The sequence below is a fragment of the Panthera onca genome, chromosome A3 (assembly GCF_046562875.1).
Source record: "Panthera onca isolate mPanOnc1 chromosome A3, mPanOnc1 haplotype 2, whole genome shotgun sequence".
NCBI lineage: Eukaryota > Metazoa > Chordata > Mammalia > Carnivora > Felidae > Panthera > Panthera onca.
This window is the reverse complement of record NC_138341.1, coordinates 104,511,604-104,535,817: the sequence shown is the minus strand read 5'-3', so window position 1 is coordinate 104,535,817 and position 24,214 is coordinate 104,511,604. Positions and strand designations below refer to the sequence as shown.

The 24,214-nt window shown below is 38.4% G+C and overlaps 1 protein-coding gene and 1 long non-coding RNA gene across 2 annotated transcripts in view; both read left to right on the top strand.

The window, feature by feature from the left end:
- Positions 1-24,214, top strand: part of ANKEF1 (ankyrin repeat and EF-hand domain containing 1) — a 465,781-nt gene that overhangs the window by 405,945 nt on the left and 35,622 nt on the right. The window lies entirely within an intron of this gene.
- On the top strand, positions 1,241-23,893 carry LOC132665286 (uncharacterized). The gene is made up of 3 exons (XR_014137430.1): positions 1,241-1,642; positions 19,787-22,755; positions 22,999-23,893. It is a non-coding gene; the product is annotated as an uncharacterized LOC132665286 (long non-coding RNA).

Here is a 24,214-nt window from a genome sequence, read left to right as displayed (position 1 = left end):
TATTATTTGTAAAACCATACCAAATCTTTGTTTCTTATACCAATAGTAGACCAGTATCCCTTGAATTTCAACTATGCAAAACGTGGAAATCCATATTCCCTCACCTCTCTTCATCTCCCTCACTATACCTCCAAACTTTTGTCAGTTTTATCATTACTTTTAAATTGTCAAGGGTTCTAACTTATACATTCTGCTATATCACTGTAGTAAATTATCTTATTGTGTATTAGGTTTCCAGAAATATAAAACTAGTAGATAGCATTGAGAATATTGAAAGTTTAGAAATATTCGTTAAGCCAAGGAATATGATTAACCATTTTGGAAATACATTCTCACGCTCTTAATCTGTGCCACGTGGAGCAGAAGACTGAATATTAAGGACCAACAGATTCTTATTTCTCATATTCCATTACTCAGAATCACTCTTCAGTTTAGTTTGCTCCATTTGAGGACCACGGCTTCATCATTTAACTTTATGCATTTTCTTGGATTCTCTTATTACCTTTCATTTACCTTGTTAACTAAGAAATATCCTGGCCATTTGGTTTTTAGATCATCACACTTTTTAATCATGCCATTTAATACAGGAAGGTGACTGTCTTCTTAAAGACTTTCTCTGGTAGCCTACTAACTTCCTTTTCTAATTTGAATTTATTACCTGGCATGTCTGCTACTTAACTGTGGTTCTGGGATTTAATTCCATTTGCTCTATTGGTTAAATTCACAATTTTTTTATATGCCAAGTATTCCTCTTTTTAAAAAGAGGTATTTTATAGGATTATATCTTCTAGTAATTTTTTTTCCAAACACATGTAGGAGAGGTAAACTTTCTGACTCTGCATGTTTGAAAATGGCTCTATTTTTCTTTCACATTGTACCAGCCTATTTTAAATTTCCAAGAAACATCAAATTTCTACAGTAGCCTTCCATGTTATGAATGCACAACATTAGTGCGTTCCTATCCCTTGGAAGTCACAACCTAAGTGAATTGGTTACACAGTTAGGGGATAAAATAAATCCCTGGGCTTCTCTCCACTACAATATTCATGGTGAAGTTATATCCCATACTTTACCTTTAGCCACTGTTTCATATCAGTTGCGAAATCAAAGTTTCATTATACAGCCCTCCTGGTAGATACTTGGAGGAATTACAACACACTTCAGCATGTTTTGAAATGGCCTTTTTCCTGCCCATATTTTACAAAGGCATAATTGCGTAGTGGGAGCCTTTGGAAATTTTTAAGTATCTTCTGTGAACGTGGAGCAATGCAGACATGTTGGCCAAGCTGATCATTTTCGTGGTGGATCTCACACTCGTTTTGGCCATTTTTGCTATCCTCTATGCTGTTTACTTAATAGCAACTGCAGGTATTTTCATCTTGGCCGTTTTCTATATTGTCAAAAGGATGAACAAAAGTTGTGACTCCAGCAAGGACATCTGGGTGCTGGATTCCAGCACTGCTACCGGGAAACCATTTGCCAGCAACACAGGGGGAGTCAGGTCCAGGATGCTCCCTGTCCATCTTCCAGCAGCAAGAGGAGAGGCTTTCTTGCCCGAGAAGTGTGGTTCTGTCTTCTAGAGAGCAAGGAGCTATCTGTGGTGGAGGAGGCACATAGGAAGACCTGCCCACTCAACCAAGAGGTATCTTTTTTTAAATAATTTTTTAATGTTTATTTATTTTTGAGAGAGAGAGAGAGAGAGAGACAGGAGAGAGACAGATTGTGAGCTGGAGAGAGGCAGAGAGAGAGGGAGACACAGAATTGGATGCAGACTCCATGTCCTGAGCTGTCAGCAGAGAGCCCGATGCAGGGCTTGAACTCATGAACCGAAAGATCATGACCTGAGTTGAAGTCAGATGCTTAACAGACTCAGCCACCCAGGCTCCCCCAAGAGGTATCTTTTTAAATACATCCTGTCCCCCAAATTATATAAGCTGCTGGTTCCATTAATTCTGGGTTCACCACCACTGAGTGATACATTTTATTAAATAAAAGAAACATGGTGGTGGGCGGGGGTGGGGTGGGCCTGGGTGGCTCAGTGGGTTAAGCATCTGACTTCAGCTCAGGTCATGATCTCATGATTAATGAGTTCTGAGTTCCACTTCGGTGAGCTCAAGCTGCACTTCAGGTGAGCTTGAGCCCCACTTCTGGGGAGCATGAGCCCCACTTGGGGTAAAACATGAGACCTGCTTTTCAGGTGAGCTCTCTCTCTCTTTCTATCTCTACCCCTCATGGGATTCTCTCTCTCTCCCTCTCTCTCTGTCCCTCACTCACCAGTGCCCTCTTTCTCTCAAAAGAAAAGAAAAGAGAAGAAAAGAAAAGAAATGAAACTTGCAGGGACTCCGGGGTGGCTCAGTTGGTTGAATGACCAACTTTTGATCTCAACTCAAGTCATGATCTCACAGTTTGAGATCAAGCCCCGTGTGGGGCTCTGCACTGACAGTGTGGAGTCTGCTTGGGATTCTCTCCCTCCCTCTCTCTCTCTCTCTCTCTGCCCCTCCCCTGCTCATGCTCCCTCCTCTCTCTTTCAGAATAAACACACACACAAAAAAATAAGAAACTAATGTATCAAATTATATCTTATTCCTTAATGAATTTGGATCAACCAGTATATTTTCTTCTGCATGAGGTTATTTTTAAGATGAGCATGTGCAACATTCATTTTAATTATCCCTTCCGTGAATGAGCTCATACAAGTAACATGCATGTTCAGGGTGCAAAACAGAAAGCAAATGCTTCTTATCACTGCCCCCATTTTCAAAAATGGAGTTGGCAGCCTCCATAAGGACTATAAACCATTTTTGTTTTCAACTGCAAGTCTAATTTACCCAGTAAATCAGGGAATCCTACCTGTGCTATTTTCTCTCCCAAGCATCGGTTAGCCACAGGTCACAAGTAGTTGAAACTTTTGTTTTTGTTCTTCAGTTCTTGGTAGAAAAGGGAGTTTGAGAAAATGGCCGTTCTTTCTATCTATGGGTTCTTTCCTTGACTCCAAGTGGTTGCCCTCAAGTGGACAATGTATTTTCAAAACGGTCCTTGGAGCAAAAGCAGTATTTGAAACATGTGAGATGACACACAGGAGGCTTCCTCTCTTTTAGGTTCGTGTTCTGGAACACTAGCGATTTTAAGGGGAAAAATTCATGCTGGTATAAGAATAATGCTCCAAACCCTGAAACTGGACTCCTTTGGAATTACTGGGGTGGCTTATTCTGTTTCACTGCTTTGGTCCAGTGGAAAGAGGGGGATCTGTTTTGTCATGGTTTTTGTCAGATAAATGGCCAACAGAGAGTCTGTTTGGGTGTTTATGGTATAAATCCAGATAATCCATGGCATAACTGTATTTTCTCAGGAGCAATATACAGCTAGTTTGCAGAAGACTGTGGTAAATTGACACAATGTTAGCCATTGTGATTACAGCTTCTTAACCAAGCCCTTGTCCTCATATTTCATCTCCATTGCCTTGTGGACTTTTGGCATCTAATTCTATTTCTTCCTGACAAACTGAAAAAAATCACTTTAGTCTCTACGTAAGATAAATGAACTCCTTACCAAAAAAAGTAGAATTTGACTCAATAAGGAGAAATAATGAGCTTAGTCCCATGAACAACAAATACTTAAACTTTTAGTAGATCTTAAGCATTCTTGCCACACACACACACAAAACAGAAGGAAAATATGTGAGGTGATATGTTAACCAGCTCGAGTGTGGTGATTACTCCAAGATGTATACATATATCAAAATATCAAGTTATATATCTTAAATATAGACTATATATTTAATATTGTAGGCTATTATATTGTAAATATATGCCATATATAAAACATCAAGTTGTACACATTAAATATATACAATTCCTTATCAATAAAGTGAAAAAAAGGAATAGGAAAAAAATTACAAATAAATTCAACAAGAAAGAAAAAAATATACTTTTAGAAAACAATGAATTAACTTTAGTTTAATAATGTTACCCATGTTTCAGTCATGGTGTTGGTTCAAGAGTATAGTAACTGCTCCACTGAAGAAACTGATAAATTTTGTTGAATGAGTTAAGGGATTTAAAAATAATCCTCCATTACATAGTTCCCAGTTTTATAACAAAGTGCAGTGTGGGTAACCTAGCTGGTGGGATGTGGGGTGTCCAACCAGACCACACTTTAAACTATTGCCCCTGAGTGCTGACCACCTGCATTCCATTTATAATCACAGAGGCGTTATTTTGTGAAATGCTTTTTCAATTCTAAGAAAACTCAACCATCATGAAATATCACAAAAGAGGTACACAGAGTATGCACGTATCTGTCTTCAAGTCTTAGTTCACTCAGCAACTTCTCTAGATGGCACAGAAGGATGAGAGCATGGTTAGGTCAATTTTGATTCAGAAGAGGCAGAAGAACAGGTCCTGAATATGAGGCATTGCCTGAAGTCAGGGATCCTAGAGAAGAACTGAGGGGCAGGGAGGAGGGAGAGGAGCGTGAAGAAGGGGGGAAAGACCATGACATGTGAACATGGGGTGTGATTAAAGTGAAGGATACCAAGGCGAGCATAAAACGTTGCCTTGTATAGCTTTTGGATACTTCAAGAAACTTCTACACTCAACTGTGCTAGCATTCAGGGGTAATGAGCCACAGATGTACCCCAGCAAGGATTTCTTGCATGGTCTTTGCCATTTTTACCAGAGTTCTCTCATTTTCTGTGTGTTCCTGATGTAAAGGATTAGGTCAATGTTAATGATCTGATAAGAAAAGAAACCAAAAGTGCTTTACATTTTGAAGATCTTGAATATCTTGAGCCTCCACTGCACACCTGTCTTACAGGTGCTTTCAGAGAATTGCTGGCCCTGCAGGGTGTTGGGTTTGCATGCCTTTCCAGATTTGTGCAGCTCCCTTGAGGTGCTTTTTGCATCCAGTGCTGTGACTATCCATTAGCCTCTATGTGGGTTCCAGAAAATTAGCTTTAGTTTAGCTGAATTCTAAATGCTATTAAGTGAGAATTCATTCCTAAGACCTATTATTTATCAACGATTCAACTAGGGCTCCTTTTAGCTTTATTTTATAGACTGTAGCAGCTCAGTCTTAAAATTCAAAAGGACCTTGAAAGTCTTTGGATACACTTCTCAGCCAATTAAGAAATACATTCTACAAAATCCCTGGAAGATGGTTGTTCAGGTCTGCTTAAACATTTTTCATGAGATGCATAAGACAGCCTGTTGTTAAGAAGTGCTTTATAACATCCAGTAGAAATCTGAGCCCCCACAACTGCCATATCTTTGTCCTATTTTTGCTCCATTAAGCAGTCTAGAAAATAGTTGACTAAGTACAATGACTTCACTGGAACCACAAATCCTAAGAAGAAAAAGGAGCTTCCCTCCTTATTTTCTACTTGCTACTCAAACCATGGAACAATGTTGCCCTTTGCAGTGCAAATAGCCCCATTTAAAACCATAACTTGTAAATAAATCTAGGATGTATTGTGTACTTTAATAGAGGAGTCTTAATTTGTCTTTTCTGACTTCTTGTACATATTTGTTAATCAAGAATTTTGAAATTCATTTCTTCGAAGCTTCCTGAAGTCTGGGAGAGTTGCCAATTTGCACTGCAGAGCAGCATTTTATTAGTGTATTCATAACTATTCAAATGTAATTCTAATGCACTGACCCAATTTCACAGCACATCAAAAATTTAATTCAACCCCAGATGACTCTCCAGATGTCCAATAATCTTCCAGTGGATGTTGTTGTTTAGAAGGTCAGATGAATTTGAACATTTTGGAAAAATTGGCAAACTTGTCAATACAAGTTATTTGTGTATGAATTCAGAAACAGCCACACTTCAAGTATGCTAATCACTACAGAATGAAGCCCCCTTTATCAAAGGTAGTTGAAAGTGGAGAATTGGGACAGGGTCCAGTCATCCCATTTCTGGTGATACTGGGACCAGCTAAAACCTATCTAGGGCTGGGAAAGGGAAGTCCCCATGGCCAGGATCCCTATGGTTTTGTTGCTAGGCTGGGGGCAGTTAGAATGCTAGAAGCCAAAGATTTTCTGGCTTTGTGGATGGCTGAGGGAAAGCAAGTTTTCACAACCTGCAAGACAAGAGTGCTCAAGTTTTGCAATGCATTCCTGGAATGCATCAACTCTTTTTTGTTTCTGCTTTTGGTGACATTGCTAACATTATATAAGTTTTCGAATCTGGGATTCCAATTAGGATCTTGACCACACTCGTTATTGGCAATTTGTGTCAAGTCGCTGCCCCTCTAGGCCTCTGTTCCCCTATCTGAAAAGAAGGAAATGTGAAACCAATGACTTGGAAGGCTCTTTCAAGTCTAAAATACTGTAAACTCTAGAGAATAACATGAGTTATAAATATGAAATGTGGTCAACCAAGATGGCAACTTGCATAGAGGATCTCTCAGCATCTCTCAAAATGCCTTTCTAATATCTGGGGGATTCATGAGATGTGAGAGCCCCCAAGGGACAAGGTGACAATTTTCAAGAGCATTTATAGAACTGAGGGAAAAACTCTTGGAATAAGTTTTCTTAGAGACCCAAAATGTATCCTGATGTTCCTATTGCAACCACTTGCTTGTAAGTAAAGGGTGACATCACATGCACATCTGCATCCCATAGACATCAATTATCCCATTAGTTCCGACAGGCTGTCCAGACTTCTAAACCTGTGCATTCTTATTGTTACCTCTAAGCAAGGCATCTCTTTTGTGTTCTATATTGATCATGTACATTACTTTTCCTTCAGGATCTCAATTTGTTCATTCACAAAATAAATACATGGCATAAATAATACTAATCGCTACTCCTGGGCTAATATTATTATTTTAAGGGTTTATTGAATAGATGCTTATTGGTACTCACTGTACTAGACAGTATGGCAAAACAAAGACATAGAATACATAACCTTTGACTTCAAATGGGTTCCTATTATGTTTCAATTTGAGGGAATCTATGAACTTGACATGAATTAGAAAACTCATGCAAAGTAATCAACTACTTAAAAAAATTTTAATACTTTTTTAAAAGTTAAAATTTCAATAAAAGCTCCGAGTTCGCCAATTTTAATTTCTTCACTTTTAGTAGCCTGTGTTTTGAATAAGCAAAGGAATGCAGGTTATCCAGTTGATTTGCATTGTAAATCATCTTTGTGCCTTAGAAGACAGGCTTTGCTAAAAGTAAATGGATTGATTAGCAACAATTTCTTGAATATGGTGCCAAAAGCACAGACAAAAAATTAAACATAGACAAACTGGAGTACATAAAAATTTAGAAACTTCTGTGCATCAAAGACAGTTTGTGTCTGTGCACAAACAACAAATTGAAAAAGCAACCCAAGAAATGGGAGAAGATATTTGCAAATTATGTACCTGATAAAAGGTTAATACCCAAAATATATAAAGAACTTTTACAACTCAACACCACCAGTAAAACAACCTAATGATAAAACGAACAAAGGACTTGAGTAGACATTTCTCTAGAGAAGATATACATATGGTCAATAAGCACATGAAAAGATGCTCAATCTCACTAATTATTAGGCAAATGCATATCAAAGCTACAGTGAGATACCACCTCACACTCATTGGAATCGCTACTATTAAAAACCAGAAAATAACAAGTGTTAGTAGAGGTGTGAAGAAATCAGACCCCTTGTACACTGTGGATGGGAATGTAAAATGGTGTGGCCACTATAGAAAAACAGCATGATAGTTCCTCACAAAAGCAAAAATCGAATTACTGTATGATCCAGCAATTCAACTTCTGGGTATTATACCCCCCAAAATCGAAAGCAGGGCCTCAGAGAGATATCCATATACCCATGCTCCTGTCACTGATGAACATGAGGTCTGCCCCATTGATTGACTAGCTCCTCATGATGAATTCAATGCTGGTAGTCCCCACCATGGAAATTCTACAAATAAGTACTGTATATTCTTAGGTAAATTGAAAATGATTCATAGCAGGTTTCAGCAGCATTTATTAGATTTGCTTTCAGTCTTAAACGAGATAAGTCAATAATTCACTTGGTGCTCAGATGTAGTTAATTGTTAGGAAGGCTATTCAAATACTTTAGAGAAAATATAATTAACTCAATTAACTTAATTAACTGAAGGCCTCATTTGAAGGCTCCTATCGATAAAGACCAAGCAGGGACAACAGAGAACAATTGCAGGATATTTACTCTGTGATTGTTCTTATTCAAGACACTCAAATGAGGTGACAATCGTATTTCCAGAGGTTCAGGTTCATGATTTCCTTTGGGAATTAAGCCATCTGCTGCAAATGTCCACCTCTGAGTTATCCACATAGCAGTCCAGCCCATTCCTCATATTGCCTCATGTATGCTAAGAGTCTTGGCACCAAACTGAAATCATGTTTTTCCTCTTCTGGGTGAGGAGCTATAGGAATAAACGCCATTTGAAGTCTTTGTTTACACATTGCTGCCAGAGTAATCTTGGTAAAGGATAATGTGGGTAGTTCTTTTTATGCTTGAAGACTTGATATAGCACCTACTCACCTGAATGAGAGTAATGTGAATATCATACTCTAGTAATCGTATCCTTCTAACCACTTAGCACCAATTATTCCACTGCAGGTTGGCTGAGACTCAGCTGATGTGGGCTGTACATGGCTGGGCTGGGCTGTAAGCTGTTACAGGTGGGTCCATATCTGGTCTACAGGTCCCTCATTCTCCTTGGACTGGATGCCACTTGAAGTATGATCATCTCAAGAAGGACAGAGGGACACTTGTGGACACTAAGGAGTAGGTTGGAGTTGGCACACTGTCACTTTGAATCATATTCCTTTGGCCTAAGAATGTCACATGACATCAGTGGAATAAGGAGGTACCCTCCTTCTTCCATGGGGGTCATGAGAGGGAGGAGTATTTGCTGAATAATTGAATAGACCCATGAGAATAACATTTTTATAATCAATAGCATTATCAATATTATTAATTGGTCCTTATTTGCTATGAAACAAAATGCAGATTTAACATTACCAAAGCGAAGTTTAATATAGGAGTTGAAATCCATGTGCTTTACTTTTTGAGATTTTCCATGATTCCAATTAGAAATAAATTGGGTCTATTTGCTAGAAAGAAGTGCTTAGAAGCTGAGTCTGCTCTTTCTGTGGCAGTTTCTCAAGGCTGGAAATTATTGCATTGTGTGTGCTCTGAACTCCTTCCTCAGCCTCCATCATCACTGCTGATGGCTCAGCTCCCCCACAAGGGTACATAGATTGGATCAAAGGTCAGTGCTGTCTTGGTAAAACAGCTTTGGGGCAGGGGCTTTGGGGCAGGCAACATCCTAGGTCTACCATAGAATGGCTCTGAACTTGGGCAAGTCATGTAAACTCACAAGTCTACAGTTTATTTAGTAAAATTTGCCCAAACTGACAAATAGGTTGCTGTATTGATTGAATGAGACAAAATATGGAAATATATTTCAAAATATTAACCAGAAAATACAGAGACTAGGATCTCTGTGGGTTTTAGTTCCCTTCCACTGTGTTTATTTACTTAATTTCTCTTACTAGTCAAGAGTCACTGAGAGCAGAACAAAATTTTTCTCCTATGGATCAATAGTTAAATAACATTCTTATATTAATTAATTATTCTTAGAGATCACTGACAGAAATTGATTATAATAAAAATGACCAATTGGTGAATTATTTAAATTTGGTTTCAATAATATGGGTTACCACACTTGTTCCAAAATTTCCATTTCAGAATGTCACCTAACAGATATTGACCACAAAGGAGATAACTTATTGAAGCAAGTGATTTTTCTCATTTTGTTAAAAATGATAATTATTCCAATATATAACTGAAGTCTTATTAATATTTAATCAAGTAGCACTCTTAAAGTATTTAAGAATTGTCAGAATTCTGGGGCATCTGGGTGGCTCAGGCGGTTAAGCGTTCTCATGGTCTGTGAGTTTGAACCCTGCATCAGGCTCTGTGCTGACAGCTCAGCTTCAGACTCTGTCTCCCTCTCTCTGTGCTCCTTCCCCGCTCATACATACACTCTCTCTCCCTCTCTCTCTCTCTTTCAAAAATAAATAAACATTTTAAAAAATGAAGAATGTCAGAATTCCTCATTTCACTTTACATGTGGTTTGTTGAATAAGAAAATGTATGACTAATTCATACATTCTTAATATTTTTTTTCATCTCCAGTTTTGATTGCCAGCAGTTTTACCAAATAACATCTCTATGAAACACTATGATTTCAAGTCACTATTAGTCTTGACAAGTTCAAAAGGAGCAAATAACAGATTTCTTTTAGAACAAGATTCATGTATCTGAGACAGGCCTGCCAAATTTAAGACAAATGAACTTGGGAAGGCTCTGTTCCTAAGGGTTATTCACTTCACAGCCAGGTTTATTTAACTGGAGACCACTTATAGTATGAATGAGAAAAATAATATAAACATAACTTTTGTGGAATCATGGGATAGTTCATATGCTCACACATCTCAAATATGTAAATTAATCATTCAAAAAAAAGAACAATTTCTGAAAATGGACATGACTATAAAAAAAACCATCAGTAGCTGTATAAAATCCATCTTGCTTATATTATACTAGTGTTTTATAAACACCAGTATATGGATAAATATTAATTTTCTCCAGTTCCTTTACTCTGAAATGTTATAGATGCTGGTAAAATTCTTGAGTTGCCACATAAACATTTTTAATACTCCCAGAGTTAGGAAAACCTCAAAACTCCAACATGGAAATGCTGACATCAGGATATAAGATAACACATTTTAAAAGCCTCCAAATGAATTGCTGCATGATAGGCTTCATTCCATTGTTTTAAATGGGATGAAATAGTCTTCCTTTAATTTTTTATTTTTTTGTATTCTTTTCAATGAAGAATGCTTAAGCTCCTAAGAAAGCCTGAGGTGCATGAAATAGAGGATACGAATGCAAAAAGATTTTAATTCTAAGTAGTAGCATATCAATCAATGGCTAATGTGTTTCAATTCTTCAATCTTTCAATGCTCTTTGCACTGTGACTTTACAATCCCCATCAGAAGGTGCTGTGTCTGTTTTCCCATTTCCTTAATCTGGGCTGGTCTTTGGACTTGGTTCAGCTAATAGAACATGTTGGAAGGGAGCCAGTTCCTGGTCTATACGTTGCGGGACCTCCCCACTTCCACACTCTCTCTTGGACTACTGCCAGCATCTTGGGAAAAAGCCCCTGCCAGTCTGCTAGAGGATGAGCTCATGTATACAGCAGGGCCCTATTGTCCTAGCTAAGGCCATACTAGACCCGCCTATAGCCGGTGACTCCCAAACATGGTGAGAGGGCCCACCTGTCTCACCCACACCTGACCACAGATGTGTAAGGGAATCCTGTGAGACCAGAAGACCCACCTTGCTGGCTCATAAACCTTTGAACAGTAATACCTACTTACTATTGTTTAGCTACTACTTTTGGGCTACTCTAACTCATGTTGAGAATGCAGTTTCTTAGAAGATCTAAATGTTTTTTGTTTTCGTTTTTATTTTTGGTTTTTGTTTTATTTACAGAAGCTGTTTTCATGCTAGATTTGCTCAAATTCACATTGGTTTTGTAGTTCTGAGGAGAATTCATTGGCTTAAGGCTGTTTTCACAGAAACTCACGTGTGATGTAATTTTGTCCTGTATCTTAGGCTACTAGAAGCCTGATCATGCCACTGGCAAAGAAGTAGCCAAATAATTTCAAAAGGTGAAGAATCCAAATCCCGTCCTTAAAAAAAAAAATTAAAAATTTAAAAAAAGAAAGTTTAGTAAAACGAGTATTAGTTTGTGGATTTTTTTAAATGTTCATTTATTTATTTTGAGAGAGTGGGGGAGGGGCAGAGCAAGAGGAGAGAGAGGATCCCAAGCAGGATCCACGCTCGCAGCATAGAGCCCGATGTGGGGCTCAAACTCATGAAACCATAAGATCAGGACCTGAGCCGAGATCAAGAGTTGGATGCTTAATGGACTGAGCCACACCAGTGCCTCTTAGTTTGTGGATTTAAAGGCTGGTTCAGTTGAACTCACAGTAATGAAAGCAGAAAAGATGTCAAGAAGACAGAATTAAGTCTGAATATAATTTTTCTCTCAAAATGTCAACATGTATATTAAAATGTATACAAAATTATGACAGGTTGGGTAAACAGCAACAAATACATGTTGTATAAAATACAGATAATATGAGGGAATACAGAAAAGGCAAACTTTTAAGGGATGAACAAATCCAGACCAAGAAAACATTAATAAAAAGTTCAAGGTGTGATATAAATATTAGAGAAGTTCAAATTTAAAGAAGAGAAGTCTGAAAGAGACAAAACACAGAAGACAAAAAGTCTAATCCACAGCAATAATTACCGAAGTAATAAGATAGCAGAAAATGTTAAACAATAAATATCATAACAAAAAAAAGTGAACCATGAACTGTAAGAAATGCTAGGAAACAAAATAGATCATAGATACGTAATAATATGAAGTTCTGAACAAAATAATTGAAGCTAAAGTAATAAAATATATAAAAAGCTATATCCTAATAACAAGTAATATACTTTATTTCAATCAGTCATATTTACAAAAAAATTTTGTATGAATTAGAATGAAAAGTAGAAATAATATTAGACTATGCTCAAGATGTGCGCACACACACACACACACACACACACACACAAAATAAAACTAATAATAACCAAAATTAAAGAGAAAAGCTGCAACTACCTACAATCTTAAAATTTTTCTTCAGGAAAACGTCTGGGAGCAAAGAAGTAATCAGAATTGAAATGGCAGAGTATTTCCAAGGTTATTATAATTAAAACACTGAACATTGAAACTTAAAAGCTGAGAAAAATACATAGCCTTACATAACTATGAAACTAACAAGAAAGAATAAAAGCAAAAGAATCAACTATGGAAGGTCCAAAGTTAGAAAGATTAACAACATAAACTTAAGGAAAAAAATAACAAAGATACAAAGAAACTTAATGAACTAGAAAACAGAAAAAAGGTGGCTACATAAATTGAAAAGCAAGTAAAGAGGGGCAAAATAGTAATACAACAGGTAACTTACTGCTGAACCTAATTAACGAAGGAGAAAATACAATACTGACATTTTAAAATAGAGAATCAAAAACACAGAGGTGCTTCAAACTACCCAAAATATTTTGCAAACTGCATTAAACTAAAAAAAATTTTCATTTCATCTCCTTTTGAGTCATGACCATATACTATTGTGTTTTTGCTTTCTAATGTGAGAGAATGCATGCACGTGCCACTGGAGGAGAGGGGCAACGGGGAGAGCAAGAGTAAAAATCTTAAGCAGGCTACACACTCAGTGTGGAGCCCAATGCCAGGCTCAATCCCACGACACTGGGATCATGACCTGAGCTGAAATCAAGAGTCAGATGTTCAACCAACTGAGCCACCCATGCCCCTATACTATTGTTTTGAATCTTCTGGGTTCCATGGGTAGGGTGCACAGGTTGGAGGTCAAGAAGTCAGGTGTGATAGGGGTTTGGGGGGAATGGAGATTGGAGGAAAAGGACCCAGAGACCATATTTTGGGCAAGGATCATCTGGAAGCAGGAATGGGCTGAAGGAGGTGGTGGCTAGCTAGGTGTCAGCAGCCAAGCCAAGGCAGGGAAGGAGAGAGCCCATAACAGAGAACGTGCATGAAAATGGGTCTATCCAGCAAAGGGGCCTGCAGCAGGGTTATTTTTGCCACCTCATCTTTCGGTACACTTCCCCAAGTACCCCATTGGCCATCTCTCAGAATCTTTCATAGTTTTTTTTTAAATTTATTTTCTTTATGTTTATTTATTTATTTTGAGAGAGAGAGAGAGAGAGAGTGCACGTGCGCACATAAGCAGCAGAGGGGCAGAGAGAAGGAGAGACAGAATCCTAAGCAGGCTCCACACCATCAGCACAGAGCCTGATGCAGGGCTCCAGCTCACAAACCCGGAGATCATGACCTGATCTGAGATCAAGAGTCAGACACTTAACTGACTGAGCCACCCAGGTGCCCCTCTCTCATAGTTCTAAAATGCACTATGTGTGTTTGTTTTCCAATATTTACTTAGACTTATTTTGTAACAAATATCTGAATGAGATCTATTTAACATAATTTTTAACATGACTTGATTTGGTACTCCTGGTTTTGGAAATGCATATTACACGAAAAGGAGGGTCTAAACCTCTTTGTTCCCTCAGCAGGAAATTAGAAAGGGCAGGTTCCTCTGAAAGAAGCAATGTTTTGTTTCTTCCTTTGAAAGTGCATTTTAACCAAGCCGAATAGATGCTAAGCAGTTGGTCAGTAATTTGACACTGAAGAGCAATACACAATTTGTATCTTATTTCCAGTTTCCCACAATGAGTGTTAATTCCTCCCTGCTTTTGCTTTTGCTATTTTTCATGAGCAGGACATTTACTGATTTCTTCTCTACTTGGTAAACTCCAAACCAGGTTCAAATAAAAAACAAAGTTTTACATTTAAACTAAAACACCTCCATTTTAGTGAAGGTTTTCCTGGTAACCCCAGGCAAAATAAACCCCTACTTCTGTGAGTTCATATTGTTTTGTTCTTAAGCATGGCACTAATTTTGTATTGTATTTACAGTCCTGTCTCTTACTAAGCCACAAGCTCTTCAAAGGTCCAGTGAAGGAACCTGCAGCCCCTCAAATGTTATAGATTTTAACATTAAGATAAATGCATTTGAAATTAAATACTTAAATTTTTTATTTTTTTATTTTTTTAAATATTTTTAAAAAATATTTATTTATTTTTAAGAGAGAGAGACAGACAGAGTGTGAGCAGGGGAGGGGCAGAGAGAGAGGGAGACAGAGAATCCAAAGCAGGCTCCAGGCTCTGAGCTGTCAGCACAGAGCCCAATATGGGGCTCAAACCCACAAACCACGAGATCACAACCTGAGATGAAGTCGGATGCTTAACTGACTGAACCACCCAGGCACCCCAAATACTTAAATATATGTACATGTTCAATTTTTCATTGCAGTAGTGGTAATGGTACCTGGCTTTGCTAGATCTACTCCAAATTTTAGTCAATTAAAAGAGTTTTAATGTTTCAAGGTGATTATCTTTCCAGAGGGAATAATTATTCTCTATTATGATTATTAATTAGATTTTCCAATTGGGTTTGATTGAAGAGAGCCACATTTTTAAATATGCCAGTTCACTCCTCATTTTATCTAGCACATGAATACATAGGACTATATTTGGATTCCAAATAAGTAATGAGAAAAGAGAAGCATTCAGTGTTTGAAAAGAATGAATTACACCACCCCAAGGTGATCTGTTTGTCTGCCATGATAACTAATGCAGCGTTCCCTGATAACCAAGAGGAATAAGAAATACCTTACAAATACACCATATTTAAAATAACCTATATTTTAATAACCTACTCCGACATGGATTTTTATTTTCTTGGAGAGCTAATCAATGATTTTGCCCCCAAATTGTATCACATGTTTGTTCATTTAATTTTTCAATCAATAGTCATTCATTAGATACCTGTCACTTTAGCAGGCACTATATGCTAAAGACACATAAATAGCACAGGCAAATGTTTTAAAAAGTAAAATTATGTTATGCATTCATCACTGCCTTGATCCCCAAGAAAACATATAGCTTATCCTTGAAGAAAAAAATGCAATTACATTATATACTTGAAATGGATATAATGTTATTTGTCAATTATATTTCAATTAAAAAAAGAGAGAGAAAGAAAAATCCGCAGGTTCTCTGTATAGGGTATGGCTCTTAGCTTTCCCAACAGCTAATAATGGTTTATTTTTTCTTTTTTTTTTTAACTTTGGGACAGTGAGACACAATTTGCCTCATAATCATAGCAAATATGGAAACAACACCAGCAAGCATTTCCTAAGGATGAGCATGCACGTTTTGTTGAACTCATTGATTCCAGTTGGGTAAGAGTGTTTCTTCATGGTGAAAGAAATAGGCTCTCCCATTAGGGCCGATGTCACAGAGCAGGTAGGGACAGGTCTCAGGCTCACAGTTACAAGGCCTCATACTTAGATTCTGTGATCCCCACCGGAGTTTACATGTACAGTCACAAAAGGAAGCTAAAGGGTTAAAAGATAATGCCCCATGAATTCTTGAAAGTAAATATTGAAAATACACCCCAATGTTTAACCCAATTTCATCCTTTATTCATTTCTCTTCTTTTTTTCCAGCATGCTAGATACCTTAAAAGGTAAAAATGACATGAGGATAGGGGCGCCTGGGTGGCTCAGGCGGTTAAGCGGCCGACTTCGGCTCAGGTCAGGATCTGGCGGTCCGTGAGTTCGAGCCCCGCGTCGGGCTCTGTGCTGACAGCTCAGAACCTGGAGCCTGTTTCAGATTCTGTGTCTCCCTCTCTCTCTGACCCTCCCCCGTTCATGCTCTGTCTCCCTCTGTCTCAAACATAAATAAACGTTAAAAAAAAAATTAAAAAAAAAATGACATGAGGATAAAAGGGAATATGGCAGTGGTACTGTATTAGCGTTGTATAGTGACAGGTGGTCACTATACTTGTGAACATAATATAACATATAGACTTGTTGAATCATTATGTTGTACACCTGAAATTCCTGTATGTTGTGTGTCAACTACACTTCAATTTTTTAGAAAAAGTTTTCATCAAAAAAAAAAAAAAAGTGAAAATGTCCTAGAACTCTTTCAATCTCTAAGAGACCCTACTTTTCAATAAAAATTAAGGTTTTGGCTAAATTATTTGAACCATGATTCTGGCTCAGCATTCTCATTGCCTTCTTAAATCCCTTCTTAAATCCCTTCTTAAAAATCAAAGCTCTGGGAAAAACAAGCCAATACATAGAGCTCTCAAATGTATCCCTCAATAGAGTGCCATAAAATACTTTAAGATAGTATTTACTTAAAATTTATGCCCCTTGGGTCACAGAAAACACACTCTCATATCCTTTCTCTTATTTTTATTTATTTATTTATTTATTTATTTATTTTCCTTTCTAAATGCCATTAAGATGAAATGAGAGGGACGCCTGGGTGGCTCAGTTGGTTGAGCGCCCATCTTAGGCTTGGGTCATGATCTCATGGTTCATGGGTTCGAGCCCCACATTGGGCTCTGTGCTTACAGCTCAGAGCCTGGAGCCTGCTTCTGATTCTGTGTCTCCCTCTCTCTGTGCCCCTCTTCTGCTCACATTCTGTCTTTCTTTCTCTCTCAAAAATAAATAAACATTAAAAAATTAAAAAAAAAAAGATGAAATGAGAATATGGGGTAGAATTCCAGGCCTTTCCTTGTTCCCAATTCCAGAGGTGCCATATATAAATACCCCCTTCCAAATTCACCCTTTATATCTTTTCACAAGTGTAATTACAAGGAGAAAATTTTTTATTTTATTCTCAAAGGGAGATTGAAACTCTAGAAGAGTTATAACTACAAACATGTAAGAGTATGTTTTTAAGTAAATGAATTTCATTGGTTCTCTCCTTATATTTCTTAAAATTTGAAAATACTAAAAAAAGGTCTACCATATTCTGACATTAAAAATAAAATTCTATGAAAGGAAGAAGTCAAAAAGCTGTTCTCATATCCCCTGCCCTTAAGGCAAATATCAAGAGCTTGATATTTGTTCTTCCCAACTTTCCTTTATGCTTATTCTGAAATATGTATGTACTTACAAAATATCAGGCTACACATATCAGATTAAACTTGACTGTTCCATTTAAAAATGTATGCCTCCTAGGTCATTATGTGTATACCTATTTACGATTGCTGAATATTAGCAACTTTTTTAATATTGGCAAATTTTTTTCCAGCTTGGTAGGTGGAGAATTTTACTTGGCATTTTGAAAAATTACCTATGAGTTTAATGTTGCTTATATTCCAAAATATCTTAATCTACGAATATAAAACATACTCAGAATTCAGATATTTCTCAGAAACCCTACAGCAGAGAATTGCTAAGAAGTTTTTCTTGAGCAACTGTTGGATTTTTTCTATTTTTAATTTATTTGGATTGCACACAGATTATGAAATTTACAAGCCTATCTTCTCGATCTAACTGTGCATTTTTTTTTTTTTGCTGAGAGGAAGATATTCAAAAGAAAAACCATAATTATTATTAAATTATACATTTATTTTGATATTATAACAATCAAACAGTAGATAAACTAAAAAGTCCTCATCCTTCCCGCATACCACTTCCCAGAGGCAGTTGCTGTGAACAGCTTGGTGTTTATTCTTTCTTTTTTTTAATTTTTTTTTAATTAAAAAAAAATGTTTTATTTATTTTTGAGACAGAGAGAGACAGAGCATGAACAGGGGAGGGGCAGAGAGAGAGGGAGACACAGAATCCGAAGCAGGCTCCAGGCTCTGAGCTGTCAGCACAGAGCCCGATGTGGGGCTTGAACCCATGAACCGTGAGATCATGACCTGAGCTGAAGTCGGACGCTTAACCGACTGAGCCACGCAGGCGCCCCTTGGTGTTTATTCTTATGAGCATTTTCTATGTATAGACCTATATCTATAGTTCATTTAATCTGTGTCTGTAAGCTCCATTGGTATCTGACTCTAATTACATATATCTCAGACACCAGCTTATTTCTTCCTCTTTAACAGCTATATAACATTTCACTGTATAAACATGCTGCAATTTTTAAATCATTTATTTGTGTTGATAGAAATTTAGGTAATTCCAGCTTTCATGTTTATATAAGATATTTCTTTGCAAACATATAGGAATAGATCTTTACAGTAAATCTGTAAAGTGGAACTTTTTGGTCAAAATGTGTACGCCCACTGAAAAGTTAGTAGATGTGTCCTCCAAAAAGTTTATATCAATTCATATCCTTACCAGCATACATCAGGCTGGTTTCCCCTTCCCAAACCCTAACGTAATGATGTCATTCATTACTCAATCTGATGGGTAGAAAAGAAATTCTATCTTAAAAAAAACCACACAGATTAAAAATTCTAAATATGGTTCAGCATCATTGAATATACTACTGGACATTTATCATTTGAACAATGTTCTTTCATTTCCCAAGAGACATACTCAGTATGTGACCATTAAAATGGCTCTAAGTTTCTAAAACCTAAAAGTTTTCTCTGTGGAGCAGTACACAAATGATCAGAGGCATGGAAAATGGACCATACTAACTAAAGATCCTTTAAACCTGTAACCCAGCTTGTTTTAGAAGAAGCAAAACGTATTTTTACTAGAAATTAATATTTCAAAATATATCAATATATATTCTAAAACCCAAGTACCATGGTCATCAGGTGTCTTGAAGAGTCCAATGTGTCAGATATAGCTAATTAAGGCCAAAGTTAGCTCTCTTAAACCTTGAAATTTTATAGCTATTGAAAACAGACAAGGGCTTTTCAAACTTTAAAGTGCTAATGCATCAACTGACGTCTTGTTCAAATGCAGATTTTGAATTCTACGGTGGGGCCCAGGATTTTGCATTTCTGTGCCACTGCTGCTGGTCTGAAGACCACACTACTGAGTTGGGAAGGCTTTAGACCTCAACCAGTTTAGCTCATTTTATAAACAGAAAAAATGATTACTACACCCTGATACCCACTTTTTTAACTTAAAGAAACACACAGAATTTCCTTAAGTGTTTTAAGCTAACGAACATCCTATTTGTGTGACATAAATAATATGTGAACAGACTTATGAATAATACAACATCTGTAGCTCTTAGAAAACAGTTAATTAGGGATCACATGAATTATGTAATAATTTTTAACGTTTAATGTTTTGTTCTTTCTAGGTCATTCAAGCTGCTATCTACACATGAATAACAAAGAAATGCTCATAAACAAGCAGAAATACCCAGGAGGCACGAAGAGTTATAATACTTCAAAAATGTGCGTCTTGTGACAGCACAGCCACAGAAACGGTAGATTTTAGAACTCTAAAAACTCAACCTTGAAGAGATAAAAATGCTATCCGACAACACAGTACTGAAACTTAACGAAATGCCTCTGGAGCTTGAAATATCTAGAGCCGCCAAAATATTCAAGAATGAAACTGAAAAATGTTTCTTCAAAACGCCTTAGCTAACCAAACGTGAGCATATTTGCCATCATGGCAAAAGTGACTACTGCTTTTGCTGGTCTCAGCCTGGGCCAGGTGGGGCATCCTTCACTGTCTGACTGAAGACAGTGTGAAGGCCATGCTTCCTTCTACTCTGACCAGATGTGATTTGTCTCTCCACCATAACATCCTGTCAATAACCGTACTTGCCACACATCACATTCTCTGTTTTACGTGCTTCAGTTATTTGTAGTTTTTCCTATTTCATCCTTAGATTATTCTCTTTAAGTTTATTTGAGAGAGAGAGAGAGAGAGAGAGAGAGAGAGAGAGAGAGAGAGAGAGAACACATGAGTGCGAGTGCAGGGGAGAGGCAGAGAGAGAATCCCAAGCAGGCTTGGTGCTGCCAGCACAAAGCTCAAACCCACGAACCGTGAGATCATGACCTGAGCCAAACAAAGTCAGATGCTCAACCCATGGAGCCACCCAGGTGCCCCAATCCTTAGATTGTCCTTATGCTATAGCAGCTGCATCTCAGCTGCTCTGTATTGTCAACAGTGCCTACCCAAGTGCTGTGAATATTCATAAGCTTTTCTTAAATCCCCACAAAATCTACAGCCACAGGGATCAATGCTGTATAATCCAAGTAAAGATGAAAATGAATGAGGAGGACCGTCAGCTGAGGAATGAGCTTAACAGAGTTCTCAAAAATTCAACAAGAAGGAGATGATGTTCGAGTCCTAAGCATCTGTTCACATCTTTACTCATGGTTAATTCCTTAAGAGTAGTGAAATCAGTGGCTGAATCCTAATTTTAAGAATTCTAGTTCCCATCTTTGTTTATTGGAAGTGAAGATGAGACTCTGACAGTGTCAGAAGAGCAGTTGGGCTGAGAAGGTGTCAGAGGAGCCATTGGGAAAGGAGAAACATGGGAAGCTTGGCATCCTGGAATGTGGACCAGCACTGGATTCTCAGAAAGCTGAGCTGGACACAAGAGTGTGTATCAAGGAAGTTTACTTTGGGAAGTTTCATCCCAAGGAACTGGATTGAGAGACTGGAAAGAGGAATACAAGGAACATGTGTTATGAAGCTCAACAAAACTGTGGGCAGTTGGGGCTTCATCCTCCAGGGGACACTCTGAGAAGGTGTGGAGCATACACTGCAAAGTTGTCCACCAGAAGGACAAGGAGAAACGATTCATCGGCTTTCTTTTCCCACTGGTCAAGAGTGATGGGAGGCAGGGGGATGATGGTGTTCATGACTTTGCACTTCCAGGATTGCCCGATTCAGAATAGCTGAATGGTTTCTAGAAGTTATCTTTTTTTTAATGTTTATTTTATTTTTGAGAGAGAGTGCACTAGTGGGGGGGAGTGGCAGAGAGAGGAGGATGACAGGATCAGAAGCAGGCTCTGCACTGACAGCAGAGACCCCGATGCAGTGCCTGAACTCATGAACCATGAGATTGTGACCTGAGCTAAAGTCAGATGCTTAACCAACTGAGCCACCCAGGAGCCCCTCCAGGAAGTATCTTAAGAGATGTCAAAAGAAAAGGTCCAGAGCAGAAAGCAAAAGATAGATGTGGCCATTGATGTAGGGTGCTGGCAGGTGACACCTTCACCAAGCTGGGTGCTGTAAAAAGGCGGGCAGAGAGGATGTGATCTAAGACACAAGAGGGTGCTGACACAAGCTTGTAGAAGCACATGAGTCTAATGCAGATCTGTCTGCCCTGGAAATAATGATCACAGGTTGATAACCATCCCTTCTGAACAACAGTCTGTGAAGGGAGCCCAAAGACCAATAGGTAGCCAGAGAGAGAAACTAGATGGGGAGTGGAAGAAGCTAGGGCATTGGGAACATTGCCGTTGCCTAGAACCAAACTCCACCTTCTCTATGCTTCAAACATAGACCAACATGTAGGTTGGAGTTTTTCTTTCTCTCTCCTTATGTCTTTGATATTTGATTGCTACTTATTTTAACTTGCCAGCTCTAACAGAGAGCAATGCCATCTGCCAGCCATTTTTTATCTGCTCATTAAGTTACTTTAATGGCTTTAGGTGCTCTGAGTTTTAGGGAAAGCTCTCAGCTTTTTCTGCTCATAACCAATCTTCGTTTGGGTTATTCCAAAAGCTGCCCCTGAGGAAAGGATGTAGGTCCAAGTGGTCTACTTGGGAGGTGACCCCAGGAGGTGCTGTGAGTGGGGAGGGAGGGAGGGAAAGAAGGCAGCCGGTGCAGATGTGCGCATGAGCAGGTTAGCGGTATCCAATTTTTCTGGGAGTATGCCCCACTGAGTGACAGGGTAACTGGCGTGTATGTGCACTGAGTCCAGTTCCTAATTAGTTGAAGTTTACTACTGGGAGCATTAAGCTGACTGTAGCCCTAAGCTGCCCTCCACACAGGCAGACAGAACATACTTCCCTAGTGCCAAGGAAGCCTCCAGGCAGAGAAAGCAAGCAGAGAAGTGTGGCTGGTTGAGGTGGAGGGGGTGGGTGGTTACTACCGCTACAATGAATCTAGAAGATGGCAGAAGACATCTACATCAGGGCAATGGTAGTAGCTCCTACAATACACTCTGAAATTATTTTGCAAAGGGCAAAATGTCCAAACATGGAGAAAAACAACAGCAACCACCTCCTTGTGGCATCTAGATGGAAAGAATAGTCAATTAGTACAGGGTAGGAAGGAATTAAAATCAGCTTTGAAACTGAGGTCAGTTTTTTTTTTTTTTTTTTTTTTTTCGTTTTTTTATTTATTTTTGAGACAGAGAGAGACAGAGCATGAACGGGGGAGGGGCAGAGAGAGAGGGAGACACAGAATCCGAAGCAGGCTCCAGGCTCCGAGCCGTCAGCCCAGAGCCCGACGCGGGGCTCGAACTCACGGACCGCGAGATCGTGACCTGAGCTGAAGTCGGACGCTCAACCGACTGAGCCACCCAGGCGCCCCAAAACTGAGGTCAGTTTTAAAACTGCAGACAAAACATTCAAAACAGCATTGAATCTCCTTAATAAAAATTCCCTTGCTGACTGAAGAACACATTGGGAAAGAAACCGACATGTTTACTGCTCTGGCCTATAAACAAAGGACTTCACCAACCCCTGTTAAATATCAACCGCTTGGCTCTGTTTCTCTATGAACACCCAGAAACCGGAAACCTGGGAGCTTTTGATTCTCTTGTACTAGTCATTGTTCTGGACCACCACCAAGGTGGAGTCACTCAAAGATGAGAGGCAGTTTAACCTATTTTTTCCTCCACCCGATGCTTTCCATTGGAAAAGCTTAATGAAAACTTGCCATGGATTTAGGGGATTTCACCATGGTTAGAAGACTGCACAGAGCACAAAAGGGAGGCTACAAAGCAAATACTTTCAGTGGCTTCATACGTTAAAAATTCACCCCAATTCTTCATTTTCTGTACTCACCTCTGCCACAGCCTTTCAGTGAGCTGAGACAGCCCCTCCTTCAGATCTGGGCTTGGCCACATAACTTGCTTTAAACAATGTTAATGGACATGACAAAAATCCAAATGTTGGGCTTGTCTTCGTGGCATTTGTGATCCTCTGTGAGAAGAATATGTCCTAAGTAACTGCCACCCCTCCCTCAGCCCAGAATGAAACAGGGAGCTGACTTGACCCCAATCCCAGCCAGAAGCTTCCATGATGAAACACAACACCTGAAGCAAAGCTGCCCAGCCAAGCCCATTCTAGATGAGATCAGAGCAGTCAGCCTGAGAACTCAAGCATGCAGACAGCTGCTTATGGTTGTAACCTGCTGAATCTGGAGGTGAATTTATTATGCAACATTATTGAGGCATTGTAATCTTTCTCAATAAATACCAAAGTATCCAATATACTAATTCTCATTTATTTTTATTTATATATACAAATCATTTATTATACCAAAGTATTTATTATCCATAGAGGAGAGAGATTGAGGGAGAAGAGTGGAGAATGAAGACTTTTTCCTTTTACTCTATCTATTTCTGTAATTAGGAATTTTTTTATAACTATGCACTACTTGTTTAATTTATAAGGAAAATAAATCTGACAAACGTTGTTTCCACAAATGAAAAGGAAACAAAAATATTACCATGTTATAATATTTTTGGTCAACATCTAACTACCCACCTTATCATTTATACAACAAATTAAAATCTTGCTACTCAAAGTAA